Source organism: Canis lupus, chromosome 28 (genome assembly GCF_048164855.1).
Source record: "Canis lupus baileyi chromosome 28, mCanLup2.hap1, whole genome shotgun sequence".
Taxonomy (NCBI): Eukaryota; Metazoa; Chordata; class Mammalia; order Carnivora; family Canidae; genus Canis; species Canis lupus.
The window spans coordinates 21,376,561-21,390,587 of record NC_132865.1 but is presented as its reverse complement, the minus strand read 5'-3'; the positions used below and the strand labels follow the sequence as shown (position 1 = coordinate 21,390,587).

The 14,027-nt window shown below is 36.7% G+C and overlaps 1 protein-coding gene and 1 long non-coding RNA gene across 10 annotated transcripts in view; one reads left to right on the top strand and one right to left on the bottom strand.

Annotated features, from left to right (window-relative positions):
- EYA1 (EYA transcriptional coactivator and phosphatase 1) overlaps nucleotides 1-14,027 on the bottom strand; it is a 419,640-nt gene that overhangs the window by 382,313 nt on the left and 23,300 nt on the right. The gene's annotated exons all lie outside the window — the stretch shown is intronic.
- The window catches only part of LOC140620283 (uncharacterized), a 57,188-nt gene that overhangs the window by 21,417 nt on the left and 21,744 nt on the right, over nucleotides 1-14,027 (top strand). Inside the window, exons 2-4 of one of the 3 annotated variants that reach the window (XR_012020062.1) lie at nucleotides 9,911-10,101; nucleotides 11,493-11,571; nucleotides 12,484-12,534. This is a non-coding gene — a long non-coding RNA (uncharacterized lncRNA). Of the gene's footprint in view, nucleotides 1-9,910; nucleotides 10,102-11,492; nucleotides 11,572-12,483; nucleotides 12,805-14,027 lie in introns of those variants that run through there. The other 2 variants (XR_012020061.1, XR_012020060.1) reach the window with 2 other exon arrangements.

The window sequence follows — 14,027 nt, the reverse complement described above, 5'->3', positions numbered from 1 at the left end:
CAGTGAAACCCCAGATGCCAGTGCATCAAGAATACAGAAATTAAGAAAATAGAGTTAATATAGGAACAAGCACTATTCCTGTTCCCCGTGATCTGGGGGCACTCTCTCCTCTCATACTTTGGGCAATTCTTTCCCCAGTCTCGAGGAATTTCCTCATAGGCACTCAATTGCATACTGGAGACAAACTTTTTGCATATCTCCAGAGCTCCTCCTGTGTGCAACTCTCCTCTCTGGTATTCTGCCTTATAGCCCCTAGTAACTTTTGCTCCTTTCCACTCCCAGATCTACCTCTACACTTAGAAATAACCATCTAGCTCTCCTTTGGATCCCCCTCTTTGCACCACAGCCTGTACTGCTTTCTCCAGGCAGTAAGCAGAGGTTAATTGTAAGGCTTACCTCATTGCCTTGCAGGGAGCATACTCCTTAGGTTACTTATTTAATATCTTTAGAGATTTTTTTGGTGATATATATGTATATGTATTATATAATATATATTATATTATATACATACGTATATTTGGTAATATATATACACATTTCAGCTAGCTTTTCAGGTTGTTTCAGGTCAGAGGATAAATTAAGCCCTTGTTACCCAATTTTGGCTGGAAGTAGAAATCTAACATAGGGTTTTGATGAGTCAGGGGTATCTATTATAATTTCTAGGAGAACTAATAAAATATCTTCAAAACCCATGCAATTTCCAAATCAATAAAGAAATTATAGGGGAATATTTAATCTAAAATAAGACAAGGATGGAGTGAAAAAGTAATGAAGACCAAGCAAAAACAAATAGAAAGACATAATAATTATGGTAGATTTATGCTACATTACACTAAAATTACATTACATTAAAAATTGCATTAGTAATTATAAATTAAGTAAATTATGTAATGAAATGGCAAAGATTATATTGGATTAAATGAATCCCAACCATATGCTATTTTTCTATATATGACAAAAAACAAAGGTTGAGAATAAATGGGCTAACATATATCTCATGTAGTTAGAAAAAAGAACTCCAGCTCAATCCAAAAGGAAGGAAGTGATAAGACCAGATATTAATGAAATAGCTATAGTGAAAAAAGAAACCAAAAGATCCATAGGAAGTTAAATCTGTAATTTTGAACCTTCAACAATAACCAAACCAAACCACCCTCTGGGACTGGATGGATCAGTGCAAACACTACTATTTAAGGAAGAACTAAGACACAAACTTTTCCAGAGCATTGAAAAAGAGGAAGCACTTCCTATTTCCTTTTCATGAGGCCATCATAACCTTAATTTTTAAACCTGATGAAGGTACTGTAAGAGGAATAATTTAGGCTGATGTTCCTTATGAGGATAGATCAAAAAAAATATTCCACATAAAATATGTGGAAGCAGAATTCAGCAATACATAAATTAGACAATAGATTATGCTCAAACTGGATTGTTCCAGGAATACAATGTTGGTTCAACATTTGTAAAATGTGTCAGGGAAGGTTTGTCGCATCCTTTAAAGGAATAAAGGAGAAACATTGTATGGCTATTTCAAAAGATGCAGAAAACGTATTTAATAAAGTTTATATTCAGTTATGATAAATATTCTTAGCAAACTAGGAACAGAAGGGAACTGCCTCATCTCTAAAATACCTGTAGCTAATATCACACTGTGGATCACATGATCAACATGAGTCGGTGGCAGTGCAATAGCTGTCAAAGAACTTGACCCAGTCTTAAAAAGAAGCACAGAAAAAAATAAAAATAAAAGTAAAAATAAAAATAAAAATAAAAATAAAAATAAAAAGAAGCACAGTGCTTTGCTCAAGGAAGGCTAAGTCCTGCTCTTCCCTGCTTAGGTCAGATAACATCTGGGATATTGTGCTGGTTTCTTGGGGCCCTAGTCTAACAGGGACATGGCCAACTACAGAGACCCAGAAAAGATGATGATGCCATAAATAATGGTAAGTGAGCAATGGTGCAAACAATTAAAAAGGAGACTTAACAAGTGGCCAGTGCTTCCGGGGAGGATCTCTAAACTGACTCTGAGCATCTAGGGGAAAGTATAATTAGTACTAGAGGAGAGCAGTTAAAGATAGATGCACTTAGGAACTACACAAGGAAGAGCTTTTTAACAACTAAAACTCTGAAAATGAGAACCATCTGCTAAGTTCTCCGATGCTCTTAGTGTTTATTAAGAAGCTGGATGAGACTTCAGCAGGGATATTGCAGAAAGGATTGGGCTGAATTAGCAACATCTAAAACGACTTCTAACCCCAAGATTCTATAATTCAATAATCATAGATCAGAATTTCAATGCTTTTTACAGAAAGGCCACGGTAAGCTTACAGCATGATGCTTAGGGCAGCAAACACAACATCCATACCAGAATAGTTGCAAGTGTCAATTGCTTTGCATTTCCTTTCTGATTTTGTTAGAAATCGCTGATACCATTTACTTGCCAAGAGGATATTTTGCTCATCTTGTCATTGATAAACTCTGGAGGCATTTTAGTTAGACTGTAGATCAGTCACCAGATTATTATATAGGGTCCAGGTATCGTCTGCTCTGAAATTTCATGTTATGCCATTTTTCCTTTTATAAGAGACCTACATTAGCACCTGATTTTTGCTAAGCAAAAGAAATCTGAAGAGGTTTCATGTTTTTACCAAAAAAGGCAAAAAGCAAAAACAGTGCTTCTTCAACGTTTATTTTGCAGCAGGCAGTTGTAGAGGCAGCTCATACCCAGCCCAGTGACAGTGGTGCTGCCAAGCTCTTTTTGCAGGCCATAGCCTTCCACTGTGTCTTTGAGCATCTGTGCTCTATCTCAAATTTATTTTGTGCATCCATTAGCAAGGTGTGTCTGAAAGTATCAGAAAAGCCTAAGAGAGGTTCTGTTTTTCGAAGTCTGGGAATTCTCAAAAATCTTTCTATATAAATTAATGGTAATTACTTCTTCACTATATGCCGTTTCATCTCATGAAAGGTTTCATGGGAATGCTGTACTTTTGGATAGTGGGAAAAGCCTGTACTTAAAAGTCCATCACTTAGCTTCTTTTGGTGTGAGGATATTTAATGAATGGAAAACTTGAGGAAGTTAAACTGGTTTCTCAACATGATTTGCTCATGATCTTTTGAACTTTTCTCTTCCATTATGCTCCATTTGCATATCATATTTCTTCTTTTGAAACTGGGTCTATTTCTAAACTGCCTTTCATATGTCACCTTAATTTAACAGATTTTAAATGAAATAGCAGCAAAAACATAGCATTTAAACAAAATTTCTCACCTAAATTTCTTGAGAACCAGTACCTTCTTAACGATCTTAATGTACATGTCTAACTTATTTTCCTGAATACTCACTATCTTTTAATTTGAGTTGTGTTCCTTTAAAATTGCATGTTGTTTCTAGTGGCTCATGAATACCTCATATTGTTATTAAATATGGCTATATATCAGTTCCGTAAAAATATCTAGGTGGTTATAACATCTTGTTAGAGAATTTGTGAATTCCTCCAGTTTTCCCTAGCCAACAATGGTTCTTTGCAAGCAAAAGTTTTTTTATTTTTTTAAGATTTTATTCATTTATTCATGAGAGACACAGAGAGAAAGAGAGAGAAAGAGAGAGAGACAGAGACACAGGCAGAGGGAGACACGCAGGGAGCCGGATGTGGGGCTTGATCCTGGGACTCCAGGATCATGTCCCCAGCTGAAGGCAGATGCTTAACCTCTCAGCTACTCAAGTGTCCCCAAGCAAAAGTTTTGTTAGCTCACTGGGAGAGAGAGGGTCACAAAGTCAAGTCCTGAAAGCCAGCGCTAATCGGAAGACCTTCGTGATGCCTGTCCAGTGTCTGAAAAATCACTTCTGGTCTCGTGATTTTTATCTCTTCAGAAACGTCTAAGCATTGAGACAATGGCTAATGTCTTACATCTGAATCTGAGTAATGTATCAAAAGGATTTATACCCACAGCTATCTTTTTTTGCTATCCTTTGATTTATGGATTGTTCAGATTGTCATTATTTAATATCGCCTGTTTTCCTAGTTCTTTTTTTTAAAGTTTTTATTTTTACTTTTTATTTTTTAAAAGATTTTATTTATTTATTCATGAGAGAAACAGAGAGAGAGAATGAGAGAGGCAGAGACACAGGCAGAGGGAGAAGCAGGCTCCAAGCAGGAGCCTGATGCGGGACGCGACCCCAGGTCTCCAGGATCATGCCCTGGGCCGAAGGCAGGCGTTAAACCACTGAGCCACCCAGGGATCCCCCTATTTTCCTAGTTCTAATTCTGTATTTCAGTTATGGTTGAAAAGGCTTAAGAATAAAGACTATGTGTCCTCTTCTTTTAAATACCTCATTTTACTTCAATAAATATTTATTATTTTATTCCTTATTATTTGATATATTACTTTGTCAAAGTTAAATTTTTAGTCTGGCAAGAATAATTATATATTGTTAATACTTACCTATTTTTCAGGTGCAATCGAATATATTTTTGAGAATTACTTCTTTACAGATTAATATTTATTTTTACCCACATATAAATTTTAATATTACCACAGGTATGTATGTAGTCTTGAAGAATCCTTAATTTATTTTTTAAATTACCTAAAAATTTCAGCTAATGATTTGAACGTATGCTATTATTATGGCTAACATAAAATCTTAAATTGTGCACAAATTTTAAACAACACACTAGTAACCCATAAAATAACATTTGTAGGAAATATTAACACTTAAAATCTCATATTATAGATTTTTACATGATTGGGCTCTATAAAATTTCTGCAAATTGAAACATTTGAATGACTAAAAGCAAGTGCTTTAGTAATATACATACCTAATTATCTCCAAATTCATCTGTATAGAATTTCACAAAGTAGGTCATAAGTACTTGTATTATAATTTTGAAATGAAGTTGCATTGTATAAAATAAATTGCAAAGCATTCAGAAAGACTTACAAAATGCATGAGTGTTTTACTGTAACCTAACATTGTATAGAATTTGGTATAAAGTTAATATGTTTTGGGTTTCTGCCAAGAGAAATTAGTTACTAGAAATGCTGGAAGAAATTTATTCTGACCTTGTCCTACAGCATAGACCCCCAGGGCACTGTTAAAGCAATAAAGAACAATGAAAAATCAAAAACTAGTTAGAAAGCCAATAGAAATCAGACTTGATCTTGTAGTAATTTTATGCTAAGGAGACCAAAACCATCCTTAGGAGCTGGCTTTCGCAGAACAAAGATCAAGCTAGTCTCTTCCCTATCTTCATTTAATAAATATGTTTCCTAAATAAATCAAAGGTGAATGAATTTTTCATAGTAGAGTTGGTTTTTAAAGAGACTGATCAGGAACACTCTTCCACAGGATATGTAAAAAGATGATGATTCAGAGTTTTTGTGCTTTGTGATTTGCAATCAAATTTAGAAATGACATACAAAATTTAAACATCTAATTACTCTAATGAGTATAATGAAAATAAACTCAAAATTATGCAATTCAAGATTCTGGAACTGCGTTATCCAAAACAGTGTCAGTTAAATTTCAACTTCAATTTCAATTTCAATGAATTGGATAAAGTTAAATATTTATTTCCTCTGTTGCATTCGTCACATTTCAAGTGTTCAGTAGCCAAATATGACCAGTGACTATTGTATTGGACAGCACAGATATAAATCATTTCCTTGCCACAGAAAATTCTATTGGAAGAGAGACTTCCCCTATGCAGCAACAGTATGCATAGCCCAGCTGGTCCTTTTCTTCTTCTTTTTTTCTTCTTTCAATTTTTGTGTGTGTGTGTGTGTGTGTGTGTGTGTGTGTGTGTGTGTGTGTGTTTGGCAAAGAGTTTTTATTTTTTATTTAATTAAATTAAATTAATTAATTAATTAATTAATTTATTTATTTATTTATATTGGAGTTCAATTTGCCAACATATAGCATAACATCCAGTGCTCATCCCATCAACTGTCCTCTTTCAATTTTTATTTAATCAGAAAAACCATACATTCCAAAAAGTCATTCTCTGATTCTTTTGGGAAAAAAAAGGGGGTGGGGAGGAAGCAGGCAGAGCCTGGGTGGCTCAGTTGGTTAAGTACCGGATTCTTGATTTTGGCTCAGATCATGAATTCAAGGTCCTAAGATTTAGTCCTTAGCAGTTGCATAGGGCTGTGTAGGGCTCCAAGCTGTGTGTGGAGCCTCCTTAAGATTCTCTCTTTTCCTCTGCCTCTTCCTTCTGTGCATGTACTCTCTTTCTCTCAAAAAGAAAAAAAAAAAAAAGTCTATTTCTGCTAATGACAAGCATTATTGACAAAAACTGACCAGTTCTTTAAAAAAACAAACAAAATTTTACTATTTTGTGAGCCACTACTATTCTGCATATCAGCACTTTAGTAGCAGAATTGATTGACACTAGATCATTATAATTGTAAGGAAATGAATCATGAGTGCAAAACGTATATGGGCACTGAGATGGATAGTTCGGTTATTGAAAATGGATTTGGATCTCTGTAGTGGGGACTGCCTTAGATTCTATTGCTGTTTTGAGAGAGAGTTTTACATGGTCAAGTGGGAAGAGAGGGAGCCAAATAATCCTACAGGTTGGTCATGCTGGGATGTCCTCGGGCTAGTGACTCAGGAGTGCAACTGAACCAGAAAATGGGTTGGAGTTAGGGTCAGAGGGGCAGGAAAAATGTTAAACCATGTAAATTCCAACCTTCAGAAACCAATTCCATGAAAACCACAGTGACTCAGCAGGAAAAATGCTTATTTGAAGGAGTATCTCTAAATTGGAGACTCTGAAACTCTGCATTTGATTAAGCCCACTTAAGAAGAAAACACCTTCATTTTGTGTTGGTCTGTTATCTTCCAATGATTAAAATGATATCATTACCACTTATAAATTTTATATCTCTCCTAAAGATTACATTTAAAAAACCCACTTAAATGATACCATGTTTCCATAAAAGGCAGTTTCTCTTCTCACTGAAATAATATTCCCTTAGGGTCAGATTTACATCTCATTGCAACGCCATGGGAGAATTAGGCTTGAAGAAAGCAAAGAGAATCCTCATAGGGTTACATAGGATGAAATTTGGCTCAGACATTATTTTTTAGATGGAAACTGATAAACAGAGTAAAAGTTAAAATATACAGAAACGGGGATCCAAGGTAACAATGCCAAAAGAAAGGAGCCTTTTGTTGTTGTTGTTTCCACGTTGTTTTCTGTCTCCCTTCTCTGTGCTATTTTGACCGATTTTCCCCTGGTTTCTTTTATGCCTGTGCTATTAGGGCCTTCTAGCATGAAAAACTACGAATTCAAGTAAAAAGAAAATGGTTCCTTGTTCTATTTATCTTCTGTAATGATGAACTCTGAGTTGCATACTCTCTGTGTCTCAAACTATGACCTAAAAGATCAGTCTCTTGGCTGAAATTAGTCCTTGGGACACGCTAGCCACAGGGCAGCAAGTACACAGACTGCCTCATCTACCCTTTGCTAGAGCCATCACCCTGTGCTCTGACCTGACACCCTTATGTCTAGAAAACCAGTGAGGTCTCATGCTTATTAGAATTGTGAATTTAAGCCCCAACGCATGCATGTGACAAGTATAGAAGTAACCCATTTCATTGTTTTTTCTTAAACTCACTTTCATGTTTTTACTGTCTTTGCTTCATCTTGCTTTCTTGCTATCGTACAATATTCTAGTATATTTTTGTGGTAATTCCAAGAAGGGATTGACTGTGGTCTATTTTACTTATTATTTCAAATAGTCTATAACAGCTCTTTGTAATTTAAAAAATCCAGACTGTGGAGCTCTCTCACATTCTCGGAAAAACATAATTTACTTTCTAGTTGCATGTAGTATTTCTATATTACATATTCTGGGTTGCTCCTAAATTACTTTTTGGTTGATATTATTTGGCCAAAATTCAATTCTATAATCATAAACCATCATGCAGAATGTGGGAAATGTTATTTTATACCTGCATTAAGCATATTTTCAGATATTCCTAAAATGCTAATTGCTCATTTTAGAGACATAAAGCCAGTTAATCCCATGAAGTCTGTAAAAGTTATGTAGCTCAAACATTGCTTTATTTCTCTTACTGTGGTATCTATGTATGGTTTCTAGTCTATGAGCTGTGGTTGGTACATTTCAAAATCCTAGGTGCTTTTTAGATGAAGAAACCCATTTTGCTATAGCTTGTAACATGAAAAACCATACCACTGTATTCAGAGAGTATATATTATGTGCAGGGCACTGTTCTAAGCCCTTAAATGTCTTACTGTCTTATTTAATTATCAGAATAATTCTCTCTCTCTCTCTTTAAAGGTTTTATTTATTTATTTGACATACAGGGAGAGCAAGTACACAAGCAGGGAGAGAGGCAGAGGGAGAGAAAGAGGGAGAGGGAGAATTGGGCTCCCAAGTGAGCAGGGAGCCCTATGCTGGACTTGATCCCAGGACTCGACCTGAGCCAAAGGCAGCCGCTTAGCCAACTGAGCCACCAAGGCACCTCAGAACAATTTTCTTATTATCCCCACTTTACAGACAAAGATGTTAAGTAACTTGACCAGGGTCTCACAGCTAGAAAACAGTAGAACCGTAATTTGGCCCCAAGAAAATCTGACTTCAGAAAATCCATCACAATGAGGAGAAATGTACCTCTGGATGCTTAAACTATCATGGGGAATAGTGGGGATATTTTTGTATTTAGTTCCTAATTACTATTTAAGTCTCATTGGCATACACAAGATAATAATGACTAAGTTATTTAAAGGGACTGAAAGGAGCAATGTTAAACATATTGGTTTAAACCCACCATGTGCTCAGCACCATGCTGGGCAGGCACTTTGGTAATCATTTTATATGATTAGAAGGAAGTTTCAAAATGCTGTCTGATATCATATTATGCCAAAATAAAGGCACTTCTCTTTTAATATTCAAGTTTCTGAAACTACTACATTATTAAAATATATCTGAAGGAAGAGAGTATTGTAAAAAGATCAGTAAGATTAGAAACACATGAATGATTCCATTGAAAGATTAATTACCCATTTTTGACATTTGTCACAATATGGAGACATTTGTGATATATGAGAATATAACATTTTTGTAGTATACAATATGTTAAAAAGATGACTCATAATATTTTTAAAAGGGGAAATATAAATCCATTATCCACCCATACATCAATATATTCATATATCCATTCATCCTTCCATGTATCCACTTTATTTTCATATAAGAATCTTTGTAAAGAATTATGGTTTTTATCACCCTATGCTGCATATGTATAATAGCTCCAAATCTTTTTGCAGATAGACTCCAATCCCTAATAGCTCTATGGTGTCATTAAACTTTCCTTCCTCTGCTTGTTGGCTGTTCCAAGAAAAAGGTGGCAGAGAAGGAAGTTGCTCACTGGTGGAACTATATAGCTCAATTTTCTTGTCTTCAGTTTCTCTGAGTCCCTCTTACCATTAGCACTGATCCCTCACTATTTTCCCCAGTGTAGCCTCTGCTCAATCCTAAAATCACCATTACACTACAGGTAGAGATTATTATTCCATTTGAGCAGCCTGGCTGACCAGATGAAGCAAGTGTGATGCCTGTACCTGTAGGGGGAGTTGGTGTGGAGGAGGCTGTGGGTGTGGCTTCAACCAAACACTTATTTGAGGGAAGAAAGGGACTGAGGAAAATCCAAGAAATGGTGGTGGCATGTAAGTAATGCATGCATGCATCAGGAAGAGAGGAGAAAACTGCTCTTTTGCCCAAACACAATAGGCAGCCACTCCTACCCTCTGACTGTGGGGAACTATGAGAGGCATTTTCTATCTTTATCAAAGAGTTAGACAGGATCAGACCTAGCTGTCTTCTCTAAAATGTAATCTCAAAAGCATGAATGCTAAAATATACACACTTGTATTTGCAGGGCTACACCGTACTGTTCAGCACATTGCTGCTACTCAATATGTAGCTGTATAATGAATGGAGGTATGAAAAGAAGAATTTGAATGTTGCAGGAGATGTTGAATTACAAATAAAATGTATTAGGAGATTGCAATAAATGTAATGCTGCAGGGGCTGGTGTGTGTGTACCCTGAGAAAAAGCCTGAGACACAGGTAAGTGTGAACAATCTGGAGAACTTGTTTGTATTCACCCTAAGCCCTACTCTTCCACCCTGCCCAATTTTAGAGGACTGTAAATGACAACCTGGGGATCCCATAGATCTGGGCAGGGCTAATCATAGAAAAGGAGTAGAGAGTTAGAGGGATATTAATGTATCCACCCATTCACTATTTCTCTCATTGATCCATTCATTAATCCATGATGCACTTATTGAAGACTTGCTATGCACTCCAGTAACTGCTCTGGGGACTAGGGATACAAAGATGAATAAGATACTGTCATTGTCCTTAGAAATTTGCAGTTAAGTGAAAAATAATTATAACAAACTATGGTAAGTGCCAGGACAAAGAAATGGAGCTAACAAGGGCATCATGGAACCACAAAGTAGAGCCACCTACCAAAGCCCTAAATATCAGAGATTTCCTGCAGAAAAAGATGCCTGACTTAAGTGCTGAAGGTTGAGTCTACCTTAGTCAACTATGTATATAAGAGGAGAGAAAAAGTTGGAGGGTAGAAGAACATTCCACATAGAAATTAGACATATGCCAAAGTATAGTCATGACACAGCAGACATATTTAGAAAAATACTTGAATTTCAGCCTAGGGAGGCTGTGGTTGAAGTAGAAAATGACAGGAGATGAGCTTAAAAAATGGTGGTCAGAGGAACCCCATTCACAGGAACTTGGCATCTAATTTCTAGGGCAGTGGAAAACCATGGAGAGGTTTAGGAAACATGTGATCAAATTTTTATTTAGGGGTCTCTCTAGTATGTGTGTGAAGGATGGTTAGTGAGATCTTTATAGTAGTCCTGGGAGAGATGATGAAGGTTTGCCATAGACTGTGCTAGTAGGGGTCAGGTAAGGAAGGACAAGGAAGGTGGAGCATTCAAGGATGTTTCTGCTTTCTGGCTTGAATCACTGAGTGGTTGATGGTACCTCAATCTGGGCAAAGGAATGTAAAAGCAATAGGTTCTGAAAGAAGGTGACAAATTCATATTGGAATATGTTGAGTTTTAGGGGATGGAGAGAAATGCAGATGATGTGTATGAATTAGATAGAAGGAAGAGTGTAGGTTGTAAATAGTTAGAATGTTCCCCCAAATACATGGTCACTGAAATTGTAAGTGGATTATGCAGTCCAGGGACAATGGATATACTTAGAAACTTTAGGAACATTGGGAGAAGGAAAGGGAACTCTCCAAGGAGAGAAAGCATAATTTGAGAAGCGTAAGGTGTATAGTGAAAGTATGATGATAGGAAAGTCCCCTGGACACCTCTCCTTTAGCTGCTTTTGTTCTGTGCTCCTGTAACATAAACATATTTTTGTTATAATATCTACTACATAGCTTTAATAATGTTCTTTTTGCATCTATTCTTTCCCACTAGAGTGAAGAATTCTACTCAACTGAGACTAGATCTTAGGCATCATTCTCTTTCATAGTACAGAAGACACATTTAGTATATAGTAAGTATTCAATATGTTAGAGCATCACAAACATATATACACATGCACTCACACTCTTCTGTCTCTTACTTGAGACTATTTTGGTAGTAAGTTATAAAGTCAACTTGAACCTGATAGGAACTGGCTCATGGTATTCAAGGAAGAATTGAACATTCACACTGTGAATGATGGAGAAAGAACCAGGCTTCAGGAACAATAGGAATCAGGAAACCAAAGACTATTGAGACTCTTCTTTATCTTTCATTTTTTTGCTGCATTCTCTCTCCAGATTTTTTTTAAGCATACTGGGAAATGTAACTGCTAGTAGCTCCTACATTTTGTATTTTATACCTTCAAAGAATGGCCAGAAATTGATCTGAGATTTTTCACTTGTTGCAAGTCCAAAAATCCTGGAGAATGTTTTATTGGTCTAGCTGAGATATAGTGACCATCTTTGTGCCCCAGGGGATCAATTGAATTTTTACCAAATATGCCGTCACTGAAACCATGAAAATAAGGGTGAATTCTTATCAAATGGGTAGTCTACCAAAGAAGATTCTAAACCTGCTTAAGGGTTAGAGAACAAGAGAATTTCCAGTAGTCTTGATTCCCTGGAAATCTTGAGAATCTTAGAAACAGTCCATTGTGTAAAGCAACATGGTAGACTATTAAAAGTATTGTCTTGGCAGAGATCTCATCTCCTCTGTCATCTCATTCTAGCTCCATGGACTAGAGTTGACATTATTCTAACTGGATGAGAGTTTTTCCTCAAATGTAATATGCAGATAACCATTGCTGGGTTATTGTCAGGATAAAGTAAGATAATGTGATAATACCTAGCATTTATTAAATATTTATTATGGGTAAGATACTGTTCTAATTATGTCATGGGTATCTATGAGGTAAGTATTACTTTATTTTAATTTTTTCCAGGTAAGAAAAGTGAGATCCAACTACTCAAGCTTTTACAAGCTAGTATAAGTGGTGAGTTGAGGTTTGATCCTAGGACTCTGATGCTAGAGTCCACAGTCCACCCTCTACCATTGTGTTTTACTGCCTCCCTTATTAAAGATTGTTGAAAGAATATATACAAAGGGCCTAGCATAGTTCCTGGTACCACTGTTAAGGGAGAACAAATTCATTCATTTGACTAACATTTATTGTCTATTATGTGATAGACACAGTTCTAGATACTAGAAGTAGAGCAGAAAGACAAAATTCTAGGCTTCATAAATTTTACATTGTATTATGGGAAAAATGGAATAAATATTTCAATAAAAACATATGGATACTTTTATTTATTTATATTTTTTACAATTTATTTATTTATTCATAGAGACACACACACACAGAGAAAGAGAGTGAGAGGCAGAGACACAGGCAGAGGTAGAAGCAGGCTCCATGCAGGGTGCCTGATGCAGGACTCGATCTTGTATCTCCGGGAGCATGCCCTGGACTGAAGGCGGCGCTAAACCTCTGAGCCACCCGGGCTGCCCTATATGGCTAATTTTAAGTATCGATTAATATCCTAAAGGAAATAAGATACATCAATGACACAGAGCATGTGTGGGTGGGATAGCAAAGGCCATGGTCATGTGGTCAAAATGACTCTTTAAAGGAGTGATACTTGTCCTGAGATATATATGATAAAAGGGAGATGGCCATGCAAAAATCAGAGGGAAGAATTTTCTAGGTAGAGGAAATAGCACTGCCAAAACCCAGTATGGAAATGAGTGTGAGTTTGAGAGAAAGAAAGAAGGTCAATCTGGCTAGAGGCAGGTAAGGCTTGGGAGTAGAAGGTAAAACTTGTAGGTGATGATTTTTTACATTATTAGGAATTTTAGAGAATGGTTAAGAGTTTGGATTTTTTTTTGGTATAATGGGCCACTGTGGGTTTTTTAAAAAAAGACTTTATTTATTTATTCATGAGAGACACAGAGAGGCAGAGTCATAGTCAAAGGGAGAAGCAGGCTCCTCAAGGGAAGCCCGATGTGGACTCAATCCCAGGGCTCTGGGACCATGCCTTGAGCCAAAGGCAGACGCTCAACCACTGAGCCACCCAGGCATCCCCCATGTAGGTTTTTTTTTATTTTTATTTATTTATGATAGTCAGAGAGAGAGAGAGAGAGAGAGAGAGGCAGAGACAGGCAGAGGCAGAGGGAGATGCAGGCTCAATGCACCAGGAGCCTGACGTAGGATTTGATCCCGGGTCTCCAGGATCGCGCCCTGGGCCAAAGGCAGGCGCCAAACCGCTGCGCCACCCAGGGATCCCCCCCATGTAGGTTTTATGCAGGGTAATGATACTGTCTGATTTAGGCTTTGAGAAGATCACTTTGATGTCTACCTGAAGAATGGAGAGTATGCAGGAAAAGAAAAAAAGGAAGAAAAGGAAAAAGAAAAGAAGACAAGACAAAACAAGACAATGATGTCTCAGACTAGGGTTTTGGGATGACAAGAAGTGGTCAGGGGATCCCTGG